Source organism: Macaca nemestrina, chromosome 3 (assembly GCF_043159975.1).
Source record: "Macaca nemestrina isolate mMacNem1 chromosome 3, mMacNem.hap1, whole genome shotgun sequence".
Lineage (NCBI taxonomy): Eukaryota > Metazoa > Chordata > Mammalia > Primates > Cercopithecidae > Macaca > Macaca nemestrina.
Genome location: NC_092127.1, coordinates 91,668,358 through 91,682,771, shown reverse-complemented (window position 1 = coordinate 91,682,771; position 14,414 = coordinate 91,668,358). Strand labels below are relative to the sequence as shown.

Here is a 14,414-nt window from a genome sequence, read left to right as displayed (position 1 = left end):
TTCCTTCCTCTGGAAGCTTTGTCCCAGAGGGTCACCCACCATATGCCACCCAGAGCTCTCCTGTATGAGGTGTCTATCGGCCCCTACTGGGAGGTGTCTCTCATTCAGGATACAAGGGCGTCAGGGACCCACTTGAGGAGACAGTCTGTCCATTATCAGAGATTGAACACTGTGCTGGGAGATCTACTGCTGTCTTCAGGGCTGCCAGACAGGGATGTTTAAGTCTGCTGAGGCTGTACCCATAACCGCCCCTTTCCCCAGGTGCTCTGTCCCAGGGAGGTGCAGGTTTTATCTCTAAGTCCCTGACTGGGGCTGCTGCCTGTTTTTCAGAGACACCCTGCCCAGACAGGAGATAATCGACCTGGAGAGTCAGTCTGGCCACAGTGGCCTTGCTGAGCTGTGGTGGGCTCTGCCCAGTTCGAACTTCCTGGCAGCTTTGTTTACACTGTGAGGGTAAAACCGACTGCCCAAGCCTCAGCAATGGCAGACGCCCCTCCACCCACCAAGCTCGAGCATCCCAGGTTGAGCTCAGACTGCTGTACTGGCAGCGACAATTTCAAGCCAGTGGATCTTAGCTTGCTGGGCTCTGTGGGAGTAGGACGCACTGAACCAGACCACTTGGCTCCCAGGCTTTAGCCCCGTTTCCAGGGGAGTAAACGGTTCTGTCTCTCTGGCGTTCCTGGTGCCACTGAGGTATGAAAAAAAAAAAAAATAATAATAATAATAATAATAAAAACTCCTGCAGCTAGCTGGTGTCTGTCCAAATGGCTGCCCAGTTTTGTGCTGGAAACCCAGGGCCCCGGTGGCGTAGGCACCAGAGGGAATCTCCTGGTCTGTGGGTTGAGAAGACCGTGGGAAAAGTGTAGAATCTGGTCTGGAGTTCATGGTACAGTCCCTAATGGCTTCCCTTGGCTAATAGAGGGAATTCCCCAACCCCTTGCACTTCCCAGGTGAGGCAACGCCCCACCCTGCTTGGGCTCGCCCTCCTTGGGCTGCACCCACTGTCTAACCAGTCCCAGGGAGATGAACTGGGTATCTCAGTTGGAAACGCAGAAATCACCCACCTTCTGCATTGATCTCACTTGGAGCTGCAGACCAGAGCTGTTCGTATTTGGCCATCTTGCCAGAAATGACCAAAAACTCTTGTTCTTTAAAAAGTATTTTAGAAAGGCTGGGCGCGGTGGCTCACGCCTGTAATCCCAGCACTTTGGGAGGCCAAGGAGGGCAGATCACGTGAGGTCAGGAGTTCGAGACCAGCCAAGCCAACAATGGTGAAACCCCATTTCTACTAAAAATACAAAAATTAGCTGGGCATGGTGGCACACATCTGTAATCCCAGCTTCTCAGGTGTCTGAGGTAGGAGAATTGCTTGAACTCGGGAAGTGGAGGTTGCAGTGAGCTGAGATTGCACCATTGCACTCCAGCCTGGCTAACAGAGTGAGACTCTGTCTCAAAAAAAAAAAAAAAAAAAAAAAAAAAAAAAAAAAAAAAGGTTTAGAGAAAAGCAAGATTCCTTTTTCATTCCCTTATCGAAGAGTCTCCTAAATGTGTTCTGATAGAGTTACCCTTTATTGGTTCTATTCTTTCGCTTTCACTTTTTGTAACTTTGACTTTCCTAACCAACACTTTGAAGCAGGAAACAGCAGTTTGAAACATCCAAAGGGCAGAATAAGACAACAAATTAGCACTCCATCTGTTGTGACATTTAATATTTGCTTTTCCTAGGAAACTGCTTATTGAATCAATTTAATATTAGCATTAAGAAATTAAGATCTTAGTTCACATTACACACACACACACACACACACACACACACACACACACACACACACACAAAATTTCCCCTGAAACTGGAATCAGGCTGCCTGATTTGAGTACCTGAACTGCTAGCTTCCTAGCTAGCAGTTCCTAGCTGCATGTGTGAAACACTGGACTAGTTTCTTAATCTCTGATCCTCAGTTGGCTTGTCTATAAAATGAAGATAATAGTCTCTCACATACATGATTGTTAAAAGGAATAACTGGAAGAATATATGCAAAGTGGTCCACATGATACCTGGTATATAGGAAGTGTTCAACATGTGTTAATTTTCTTATTTGTATTATATTTTATGTTTTTCTATAACTATATTAAATAATAACATTGACACAATATAAACATTTTCTTATCTTTCACATAACATCTAACATTTTCATCATTAACTAATTCTGACTGTATTTTTTCGATGTAGAAGAGGAAAACATGTATACAAATGGGAAATTCACTTCTCATTGTTTCTTTTTTTTTAAAAATTTATTTATTATTATTATACTTTAAGTTGTAGGGTACATGTGCATAACGTGCAGGTTTGTTACATATGTATACTTGTGCCATGTTGGTGTGCTGCACCCATCAACTGGTCATTTACATCAGGTATAAATCCCAGTGCAATCCCTCCCCCCTCCCCCCTCCCCATGATAGGCCCCGGTGTGTGATGTTCCCCTTCCTGAGTCCAAGTGATCTCATTGTTCAGTTCCCACCTATGAGTGAGAACATGCGGTGTTTGGTTTTCTGTTCTTGTGATAGTTTGCTAAGAATGATGGTTTCCAGCTGCATCCATGTCCCTACAAAGGACACAAACTCATCCTTTTTTATGGCTGCATAGTATTCCATGGTGTATATGTGCCACATTTTCTTAATCCAATCTGTCACTGATGGACATTTGGGTTGATTCCAAGTCTTTGCTATTGTGAATAGTGCTGCAATAAACATACGTGTGCATGTGTCTTTATAGCAGCATGATTTATAATCCTTTGGGTATATACCCAGTAATGGGATGGCTGGGTCATATGGTACATCTAGTTCTAGATCCTTGAGGAATCGCCATACTGTTTTCCATAATGGTTGAACTAGTTTACAATCCCACCAACAGTGTAAAAGTGTTCCTATTTCTCCACATCCTCTCCAGCACCTGTTGTTTCCTGACTTTTTAATGATCGCCATTCTAACTGGTGTGAGATGGTATCTCATTGTGGTTTTGATTTGCATTTCTCTGATGGCCAGTGATGATGAGCATTTTTTCATGTGTCTGTTGGCTGTATGAATGTCTTCTTTTGAGAAATGTCTGTTCATATCCTTTGCCCACTTTTTGACGGGGTTGTTTGTTTTTTTCTTGTAAATGTGTTTGGGTTCTTTGTAGGTTCTGGATATTAGCCCTTTGTCAGATGAGTAGATTGCAAAAATTTTTTCCCATTCTGTAGGTTGCCTGTTCACTCTGATGGCAAACCGGATTCAGCAACACATCAAAAAGCTTATCCACCATGATCAAGTGGGCTTCATCCCTGGGATGCAAGGCTGGTTCAACATTCGCAAATCAATAAACATAATCCAGCATATAAACAGAACCAAAGACAAGAACCACATGATTATCTCAATAGATGCAGAAAAGGCTTTTGACAAAATTCAACAGCCCTTCATGCTAAAAACGCTCAATAAATTCGGTATTGATGGAACGTATCTCAAAATAATAAGAGCTATTTATGACAAACCCACAGCCAATATCATACTGAATGGGCAAAAACTGGAAAAATTCCCTTTGAAAACTGGCACAAGACAGGGATGCCCTCTCTCACCACTCCTATTCAACATAGTGTTGGAAGTTCTGGCTAGGGCAATTAGGCAAGAGAAAGAAATCAAGGGTATTCAGTTAGGAAAAGAAGAAGTTAAATTGTCCCTGTTTGCAGATGACATGATTGTATATTTAGAAAAACCCATTGTCTCAGCCCAAAATCTCCTGAAGCTGATAAGCAACTTCAGCAAAGTCTCAGGATACAAAATTAATGTGCAAAAATCACAAGCATTCTTATACACCAGTAACAGACAAACAGAGAGCCAAATCAGGAATGAACTTCCATTCACAATTGCTTCAAACAGAATAAAACACCTAGGAATCCAACTTACAAGGGATGTAAAGGACCTCTTCAAGGGGAACTACAAACCACTGCTCAGTGAAATAAAAGAGGACACAACAAATGGAAGAACATACCATGCTCATGGATAGGAAGAATCAATATCGTGAAAATGGCCATACTGCCCAAGGTAATTTATAGATTCAATGCCATCCCCATCAAGCTACCAATGAGTTTCTTCAAAGAATTGGAAAAAACTGCTTTAAAGTTCATATGGAACCAAAAAAGAGCCTGCATTTCCAAGACAATCCTAAGTCACTTCTCATTGTTTCTAAAGTGAACGCTCTTTTTTTTTTTTTTTTTTGAGACGGAGTCTCGCTCTGTCGCCCAGGCTGGAGTGCAGTGGCCGGATCTCAGCTCACTGCAAGCTCCGCCTCCCGGGTTCGGGCCATTCTCCTGTCTCAGCCTCCTGAGTAGCTGGGACTACAGGCGCCCGCCACCTCGTCCGGCTAGTTTTTTGTATTTTTTAGTAGAGACGGGGTTTCACCGTGTTAGCCAGGATGGTCTCGATCTCCTGACCTAGTGATCCGCCCGTCTCGGCCTCCCAAAGTGCTGGGATTACAGGCTTGAGCCATCGCGCCCGGCCAAGTGAACGCTCTTAAGCGAGAAGATGTAATGCTCCTCTAACCTGGCCCACATACTTGGGGGTTCAGAAGTTAGAACCATCTCAAAAAATCGTCTTGAAGACATGCCTGAGGAATCAGCATTCTTCAGAGGATGAGTCAGGGTAACCAGATGCACTAAGTGTACTTAGCACTAACTAAACAATCCTTGAGGCAGACAGAAATCAGTGATCAGTAAAAGCCATTACTTAAGCTAACTAGCCTGCACTGTTTGTATGTGAATGAAAGAAAGGAAAAAAGAAAAAGCTCTAAATAGAAGTCAGCAGAAGATTGAGAGCCAAAGACTCTGACTAGGCATCAGAGAAAACGACCGTTATTCATGTACTAAGTACATGAACAAGGTGCTAAGTGAATGATTGTTTCGGAAGATTTTATAACATGGTTAAGTTGGATGTCCTACTGAGCATTTGGATTTAACACATTTTTTGGTCTTGCTAGTAGTCATGTTTCAGGGAAATAAATCCCTTGCAGAAAGTAGGTCTAAAGTACTTCTACTAATAACTTCTTCTACCTTAAAATGGAGATATTTTGAGTTTATACAATTTAAAAAATGTATTAATTTCATTTCTTATTACAGGTAAGCACTATTTAAGTATTCAAACAAACCATCTAGGACCCATTTAGGTTACAAAAGACCCATCTAGGGCATATTTATTGAGATTTACTGTTTCAGAGAGAATGCCAAATTGATACGAACTCTTCAGATGTCTGTCCTAACAATTTTCAGTTCTGAGAACACAAAATGGCTATGGACAATCAATTGTGGCACTTGAAACTGATTTGGTTCCCTTTCCAGCATCCATCCTGAAATAAAACAAGTAGCCTCATACTGAAAATCATTAGCAATCTGAACAATCAGCTTTGCAACTACCAGTTAACATTCTGTCATGGAGTCCGGTCCATGATGCCCTTGAAATATCATGAGTATCTCTTCATTTGTTCATATGTACAACCTTCATTTTCATTCTGTGTCATTATTTCTTCTACTCTAAACTGCAGAAATTGTCTTCTAAATGGTTCCATTGCTTTTTTTTTCTTTTTATTCAAAACTGTGATCCTAAAATCTTTTATAAGCTACCACTTCCTGAGCATCTACTATATGCTGCATATTCTGTGTCATCCCAAAAGCTTGATACAGAGAATTGAATCTAGTCCTCACAGTAATTCTGGGAATTAGAAGATGATAATGTAGACTGGTTCCTTCAAAGTTTATTCTAATTTTTTCCCAACGTGCCTTCCTGGGCTGAGGTAGGCAAGCTAAATGCCACATTACCCAGACTATTCCAGTCCAGGTTGCGGATGTCACTTTGTGCATTGTTCCCATGTGTTCATGCAAAACTTGAATTAGAACTGAATGAAGTCAAGAGACATACAGAACTTGAAGTCCCCATTTACCTGTTGTAGGGTATGGCAGAGATTTTGTGATGCTGGACCTGAGAGATGTAGTGGTGACTTGTCAATATGACAGTAGCTTCCTAATCATGGCAGGAGCAAACGTTTCTTTCCATGGTGGTCTAGTTCTGCAATGTGGCTTTGGGCAGCATTTTAAAACATTTATTATAAAGACCATTCTCTTCTTCCAGTGCTTCCAAAAGTCACTTAACATTCTGCGTAACTCTCTTCATGCTTAAACTATCCAGAATGGATTATGATAACTGCAACTGAGCAACAACCTGTATATGCAAATATATTCCCACTGTACGTCTGACACAGAATGGTTACATTTCTGTTAAATTTAACAGGTAGTTAATAGTAATTTAGGGTTCAAATTGAGGCAGAACTATCTGAACCATGCTTTTCACCATGATGTTCTAATGTGTGTGTACTTTCACTAGTCCATTCTCCCACTATACATTCCTTACTGCTAAAAGCATCATTTGAATTTTTCTTGTTATCAAAAGCCATTTTTAGTTTATCCCAAGCTCCTTTCTTGTGTTTTTTCTTATTTTTTTGGTCAGATAGTTAATTAGGTTCTTCTTAAGACGTTTAGAACACCCATTTGTGAGGCTAAGTTCCATTTGTCAGGGCAAACACAGATTGCAGGTAGCCCTGGAGCTGAGGAATAGCTTTGATTTTTTGTAAAAATCTGTGCATCTCCAGCTTTAGGATTAATTTTGTGCTGCTGTGTAATCTCATATTTCTCTTTTTCCGTGTTGAAGACCTCACCTTCTTGGTGTCTGGGCTTCCACAGTTTCTTCTTCTGGAAGTAAGCATCAGTAAGGTGTTTAGGGGTTTTTACATTGCTGATATCAATTTTGGTTGAGGTGGCAATGACAAATTTCTGGTGTGTTCTTAGTAGAGCAACCTGATTGAGTACCAGAGGTCCAGTCACAAGTAACAAGCTACTAGCCAGCTGCTTCAGGAAAACCACCCTCTTGCACCTGTGGTGTCCAGTGAGGACGATCAGAATGGTCCCGGGGGTGTTGCTGGCTCACAGTTTTCTCACATGCTGACTGAAGGGTTTTTGCTGTGGATCAATAACTTTCAAGGCACATCTTCAGTAGGACAATATCTAGGCGTTTTGTGAAGTTTAACCACCCAGGTACCACTGTTCTTGTCACCACCAAATGGTTTTGCAACAGTTGCAAGAACCTTCTCCTTCTTTTTCTTTTCACCCTTGGATTTAGCGGCTGAGTACTTCCTCTTGTACATGGCCTTTCTGGAATACATGGCAGATCGACAATACCTGCCAATTCCTCTGACAAGGACAGGATTGCGGCTGCAATGGGGCTTCCCCTTCTTGGGCTTTTTAGCCTTGAGGATACCCTTTTTTACGTTGGCACCAGCATCAGCCTTCTTGGCTTTGGGTTTCTTCTCTTTAGTATCTGGCTTCTCAACTTTTTCACCGGCCATGCAGATGGGAAAGAGTTCGTGTGTGTGTGTGTGTGTGTGTGTGTGTGTGTTTGTTTTGGTTTTGTTTTTTTTCTCCTGCAAAGCACTCTACATTCCAGTGATGCTGAACTTATTCCTAGCCTTGCCCATCTATGTTGTTTTCACCGTAATTCTTTCAACTGGAATCCTTTGCATTCACTTAACCCCCCCAAAAGTCTGTCTATAGCTTGAGGAATTTATTCTCAGATTATATGTTCCTCTGAGAAAATTGTAGTGTGCAATTATCTTTTCTTCTTAATTTCATATCTCATAGTATATCATTTCTTTGATAATTATACATATTATGCCTTATCGTATTTCATTTACCATTATCTTATCCATTGAATTTTTTTTTTTTTTTGAGACGGAGTCTAGCTCTGTCGCCCAGGCTGGAGTGCAGTGGCGCGATCTCGGCTCACTGCAAGCTCCGCCTCCCGGGTTCACGCCATTCTCCTGCCTCAGCCTCCCGAGTAGCTGGGACTACAGGCGCCTACAACCGCGCCCGGCTAATTTTTTGTATTTTTAGTAGAGACGGGGTTTCACCGTGGTCTCGATCTCCTGACCTTGTGATCCGCCCGCCTCGGCCTCCCAAAGTGCTGGGATTACAGGCGTGAGCCACCGCGCCCGGCTATGCATTGAATTTTTAAGATCTGTGTCCATTTTATCTTTGTGGCTAGAAAGAAGGTTATTGGCACATGGACTTCTTATAGTTCACTAAATGCTACTTACCAACATAGATCATAGCAAATCCAGGTGATTGGCTTCTTTTATTCATATAGAAAGTTTAAGATTATGGTTTTCAGTTGTAACTCTCACAAGTGTTCCATGGAAAGCTCCTTAAAACATAGATTCCTGAGCACCACTCTAAAAGTCTTACTCAGTAGGACAGGATCTGAGAATCTGTATTTTTAATGAGCTCCTGGGTAAAGTAAATGCTCCTAATCCTAGGACTACACTTTGGTCCAGTGGTAAGAATAGTGGTAATTTTTATAAAACTTTATATTATTTGTCACAAAACTATTTCATTTGCTCACTACAATAGCTGTTAAATTTCTAGTATTATCCCCAATAAAAAACTTAAGACTTTATCTATGAAGTATAAATCATTCCCTCTGGTCACACTGCTAATAAGTACACGAACCAGATTTCTAACTCACGTTCATTAATTCTATGAGAGAAAAATAAAATCGTGGTACCCCATACTCACTAAGCCAAAGGAAAAAGTCAATCTGGGAGCTGCATCATGCAAAACTGCCCCGCATTTTCTTCCTAAATAGATAGCTACAAAGATAAAAGGCTACATACCTGTCTCACAATTTGCTCACAATTCCTTGTGGGCCTCAAGGTCTTTTCCCTAAAACAGTTCTATTGAATTTCACACTGACAATGTAAGTTAACAGCTTATTTTCACAAGTACTGGACAAAGGACAGGACTTACAAGTCAACCCTCCCCTGTGCACAACTCACCTGAGGCAAATGCACATATGATAGTTTCTTCTGCTCTGTGCTGACTTCTGGAAAAATTCACTGAGTACCAGAGAAATGCATAACCATTTTCCCACTTCCTCCTCGTACATGTAAAATGTGGATTCAGTAAATGATCAAAGACTAAAAGAAATGAAACTGTTTGTGCCTTTTTTCTACCTTATCTACCCTTCCTTTTTCTTTTCCTTCTTCTTTCCCCTACTGCTTGTCCTTTCCCTTTTAATATATATATCCCAAAACCCTCTTTGGAAAAAGCACGAATCAGAGATGTTTCTTGTGGTTTTGTGTTCCTTTTTCCTGGGCATATCCTCAATCTTGATGAAATAAACCTCTAAAATGATGGAGACTCACCTCAGTCATTTTCTTTGATTTACAATTCCAAATTCTATTCTTTTCCTTGATTCCATACTGCCACTTCACTCTCTTAGAGCTTGAATATAATATATAGCAAATACTTTTTCGTTAAAATTAGTTTATTTCTTTCCATCATGAAGATCAGAAATAAAATTTTCTTATCATAGATTTATTTAATAACTTTTGGTTATACTAAATTTATATAAAAGGAGTGAAGAATAAAAGACAGTTGTATACAACTTTGATCAAATAAAAAATCTTACAGAAGAAAAGGGAGGGTGGAACGAAACAGGAAGCATATATTCACATCTCCCTGATAATCCGGAAAAAAGCTAGAAAATTGAATACATGAGTCAAGACCATTTTGGTTGCATATGACAGAAATCTAATCAGTTTAAGCAAAAAATAGAAGTTAAGGAGGTTGAGCTTCATTTAAGGTTGTATCTAGGTACTTAAACAATCCTGTTAATCTTCTCATTTTCTCTTCCACTGTCAGTAATTCTTTTCTCTGATATGAAGTATTCTCATATAAGCTATATTCTCATGGTGGCCAGAGGGTCACCAGTAGCTCCAGGGATGAATCTTAGTAGTTAATAAACCCCCTGAGAGAGACAGTCTTTCCTCATAGTTCCTGTAAAAGTTGTCAGGCTCACATCTGTTTGCTCTGATTAGCTCAATTTGAGTCATATATCTGCCTAAGAACCAATTATTGTGACTCTTTAGAGTGCAGAATACCCAAATGAGACACAAAGACTGAAAATGCTGTTGATACTAAGAGTCTGACTTTGTAAAATATTTGAAGAGATTTATTCTGAGCCAAATATGAGTGACCAGGACCCGTGACACAGCCCTCAGGAGATCCTGAGTACATTTGTCCAGTCTAGAAGGCGGGACAATTTGAAGTGGGAGAATGGGGGTGAGGGAGGGTTCCAGGTCATACTTAGATGTAGATTCAAAATTTTCCTCATTGGCAATTGGTTGAAAGAGTTATTGTCAATAGAAAGGAATGGCAAGGAATGTCTGGGTTATGATAAAAGGCTGTGGAGACCAAAGTTTTATCGTGCAGATGAAGCCTCCAGGTAGCACACTTCAGAGAAAATAGATTGTAAATTTTTTTTTTAAATCAGATTTAAGGTCTGTGTTGATGTTAATGCTGGAGGGTAAATGAGGCATGTCTAACCCCCCATTTCCCATCATGGCCTGAACCAGCTTTCAGGTTAAATTTTAGAGTGCCCTGGCCCAGGAGAAAGTCCATTCAGATGGTTGGAGGATCCTAAGAATTTTATTTTTGGTTTACTTTTGTTAACAGGTAATTTTTTAAATGGGGCACTATTACCAAAAGTCAGGAAGTTTTCCAAAGTAGGCAAAAGCAAAAGATGTCTAACAGACCACTAATTATTCGGATATAAATTACAGGAAAGTCAATATGAATCTCTATATAAGGAAACACTATGTTGGTTTAGGAGTTTGAAGAAAGTAATCATGCATGTGGATGAAAGTATGCTGATTAGATGTTTTTTGAAGAGGCTTCCATGAGGTCAAAGAATTGTAGTCATTTCAACACTACAATTATTGTTTTTCTAAGAGATTACAAATAACAAAAAAAAGCCTAAGTAGAAATAAAAGGGCACACCTATGAAGAGAAAATTACTAATATTGATGTTTTTCGGGTATCAGAATTGTGACTGGTTTTTATGGTAGGCTGTGTTATGTTCCAAATTATTTTCTGCCTCCTCCCTTGTTGGAAGATTACACATTTCTACATTTCATCATGTGAATTTCAGTGTCTTTCTATGGAAGGCATATACTTCCCTATCTCTTACACCATAATTGTTCAAATGATTTGCTCTAACCAAAGGAATGTGAGTAGAAGAAATAGTATGTCAGTTGTGTGCAGAAGCTGCAAGGTACACTGTTGGTTTTGGATTGGTCTCCTTTCCTCTGTCACAAAGATAGGACGTTCTCAATAAGGTCTTTAGGCTCCATTTTCAGCCTGGATCCTGGAATAAGGAAAAAATGTGTGATAGGAGCAGAAATACAGCTAATTGTATTTGTTAATACAATTATTGTATTGTATTAATTGTATTATTAGCTGAAATACAGCTAATACAAAAGGAAAAGAAAAAAGGATAAAGCAAAAAAAAAAAAGTATTTGTTCTTTAAAGCTATTTGAAATTTTGAGAAGGGAGCATTTGGTATAGCAACCTAAAAAAGAAAAAAAAAACTGACACAATCTTATGTAAATTTTGTTAAATGACCTGGAAAAAGGGTTGCATAGTTTTCCATACAATTTGCAGATAACACTTGGCCATCTTGAATAATGAAATAAAAACAAGAAAATTACCTGAGCCAAGTCTCAGCATTATGCTAAGAGTGTTTCCTACTTTATTTTCAGTATCTTATTTGATCCTCTCTAAAACTCCATTAAAACATTATTAATTTATTTACATATACAGAAACTCACTGGTCCAGAATTATATATCTACTGCCAGACAGATTAAAACCTTGGCTTCAAGTGCCTGGCTTTCAAGAATGTACAAATTTTGGAGTGAATAGATAATACATAACACATGTACTAAGTGCTAACCCCCAAAATGGTAATGGAACTATGGACCCTAAAAATGCAGAAATTACTCTAAAAGGCATAGAGAAGAGCATCTTTCCTAAGACACCTGAGTGAAATCAATGAGAACACTATAGACATGAGGAGGGAAATCTGAAAGGAGATACGATTAAAATCTAAAAAGTCATGTGGACTGTCAAAAAATAAACACGGTCTCAAATATAAATTTAACTGTAATCAGTTATGGTCTTTTGTTACATCAATACATTTAATTTAGAGTTAATAAAGTTATGCTATGATCAGAATTATGTCTCCCCTCTCCAAATTCATACTTGAAGTCTTAATTTCTACTACCTCAGAATGTGACCTTATTTGGAAATAGGGTTGTTGCAGATGTAATTAGTTAATGTAAGATGAGGTCATACTGGAGTAAGGTGGGTCCCTAATCCATTATGTTGGGTGTTTTTACATATAGGAGAAATCTGGACACAGGCATGCACACAGGGAGAACACCATGTGAAGATGAAGACAGAGATCAGGGTGATGGAGAAGAAACTCGGGAACTTCAAAGATTGCAGACAAACCACTAGCAGCTAGGAAAGAGACCCGGACGGACCCTCCTTCACAGGCCTCCGAAGGAACCAACTCTGTCAGCAACTTGATCTGGGTTTTCTAGTCTCTAGATCATGAGACAACACTCTCTGTTGTGCAAGACACTTAGTTTGTGGTATTTTGTCACAGCAGCCTTAGCTAACAAAGATAAATGGATTATTAACTTAGAAAATACATTGTAAATGTAAAGAACACATGTCACTTTGTAGTGATAATAATTTAATAGAATAAAAATAAGTTTGTATAAATTCATAAATCATAAAGCTATAATGAGCTGCAAAGGAAAACTGTAATATTATTGTTCATGCTTTCAGTCTTTGATGATTTCAGGGAGGAAAACCTGAAAGAAGGAAAAGATTTCATTTTGTTTTATTTTAAAGGAATAAACATTGGTGATTGCTTCGATAATTACATATTAAGCTATAATAATTTTCTAGACTTAATTTTTAGACTTTGCCAAGACTGTCTAATATCTTATAGTAAATTTTTAGTTATAAAATGTTAGCATAGTGGGAAGGGCAGAAGTATTTTGGCCTCATGTAGGAATAATATACATTTTTATACCCTCCAGCCTTCAGCTAAAAATGGTGCCCTGATGGCGGGAGAGAGTTAATTCACATCCCAGATGCTTAACTTACTCCCTGAGAGTAGATTACTCATTGGCAGGACACGGTAATTCTTCATTTTAACCATTACTATAGCATTTTGTATTGTCAAGTGCTATGTGGTTTTGCAATCCTTAAAATCCCTTGGTGAAGTAAAGGGGATGACAAACAAAATTATGTCTGATTTACAGACTGGGGACCTGGGACTCAGTCAAGAGACAAAGCCGTCATTGGTAAGGGCCATCCCAGAAGGCAGGAGCTCTGGCTCAGGTCTCTGTTTATCATTTGGAGTGCAGGAAAAAAACCTGAGGGATATCAGCTATGCATGCAACTTCTTATATTTCTTGGAACTTTAGCTCCCCACCCAAGCTGATTCTTGGCAACAGCCATCTGTCAAAAAAAAATTAAAGTGACAAAGAAAGTTAAGTACAAATTGTGTACAGTGTGCTAGAATTTTAGCTATTCAGGGTTAGAGATGTCTACAAAAGTAAAACAAAATACATTGTAACTTAACATTGACTCTCCTAAACTATATCACAAAGACTAAGGGCAAATATTCTTTACAATCTGCCACTACTTTCACAAGTTAATCCTGTTAAAAGCGTCAGTGGAAGGGCATTAAGGGGCCAGGAGTTGCTTAGAAAAAATTCAAAGAACAAATTTTCTGTTACTTAGTATAATCTCATCTAAATCCATATGAATTTGAAAAAAATTAATATCTCTACCTTGTCACTTAATGATGAGATCAAACTGCCACTTAGCATTTATTCCACCAAGCATATTTTACCTACTATCACAGCTATAAATTCAGCATTTGTCAAGTTGTTGCTTATAAAACAACGCTGGGCTTTTTGCTGTGAGTGTTTTGAGGGAATATGCTCATATTTCAGCCTGCAACCCAGGATTCCAGTTTTTGAAAACTGATAAAAATTTCAAAATGAAATATCTAAAAAAGAGTTCTTTAGAAGAAATCAACATTTGGCTCTCAATTGGAATCAGACATTAGACTATAAGGTCAGGGATGGCTGGCTAGTTCTCAAATTCCTGAAGTTGAATGTTGGCATTTCATGTCTGCTTTCAGTTGACTTTAAGATACAAGCAGACAAAACAGATATGATTTTATGTAATTTAATGTTTACTTGCTTTGATTTTATAAAGTTTAAAATGTTCTAACCCATTTTCCGGCTGCCAAGCAGAGATCTAGTGTGACCCTGGTGTCCCATTGATTCTAAAATCAATGATTGTGCTACTAGTGCTTAGAGAGCATGATTGCACTTTCTTTTTTTTTTTTTTTTTAATTTATTTATTATTATTATACTTTAAGTTATAGGGTACATGTGCATAACGTGCAGGT

The 14,414-nt window shown here is 39.0% G+C and overlaps 1 pseudogene; it reads right to left on the bottom strand.

Moving 5' to 3' along the window:
* Nucleotides 1-6,556: 6,556 nt before the first annotated feature.
* LOC105486400 (large ribosomal subunit protein eL6 pseudogene) lies at nt 6,557-7,786 on the bottom strand (annotated as a pseudogene).
* Between the last annotated feature and the right edge of the window lie 6,628 nt (nt 7,787-14,414).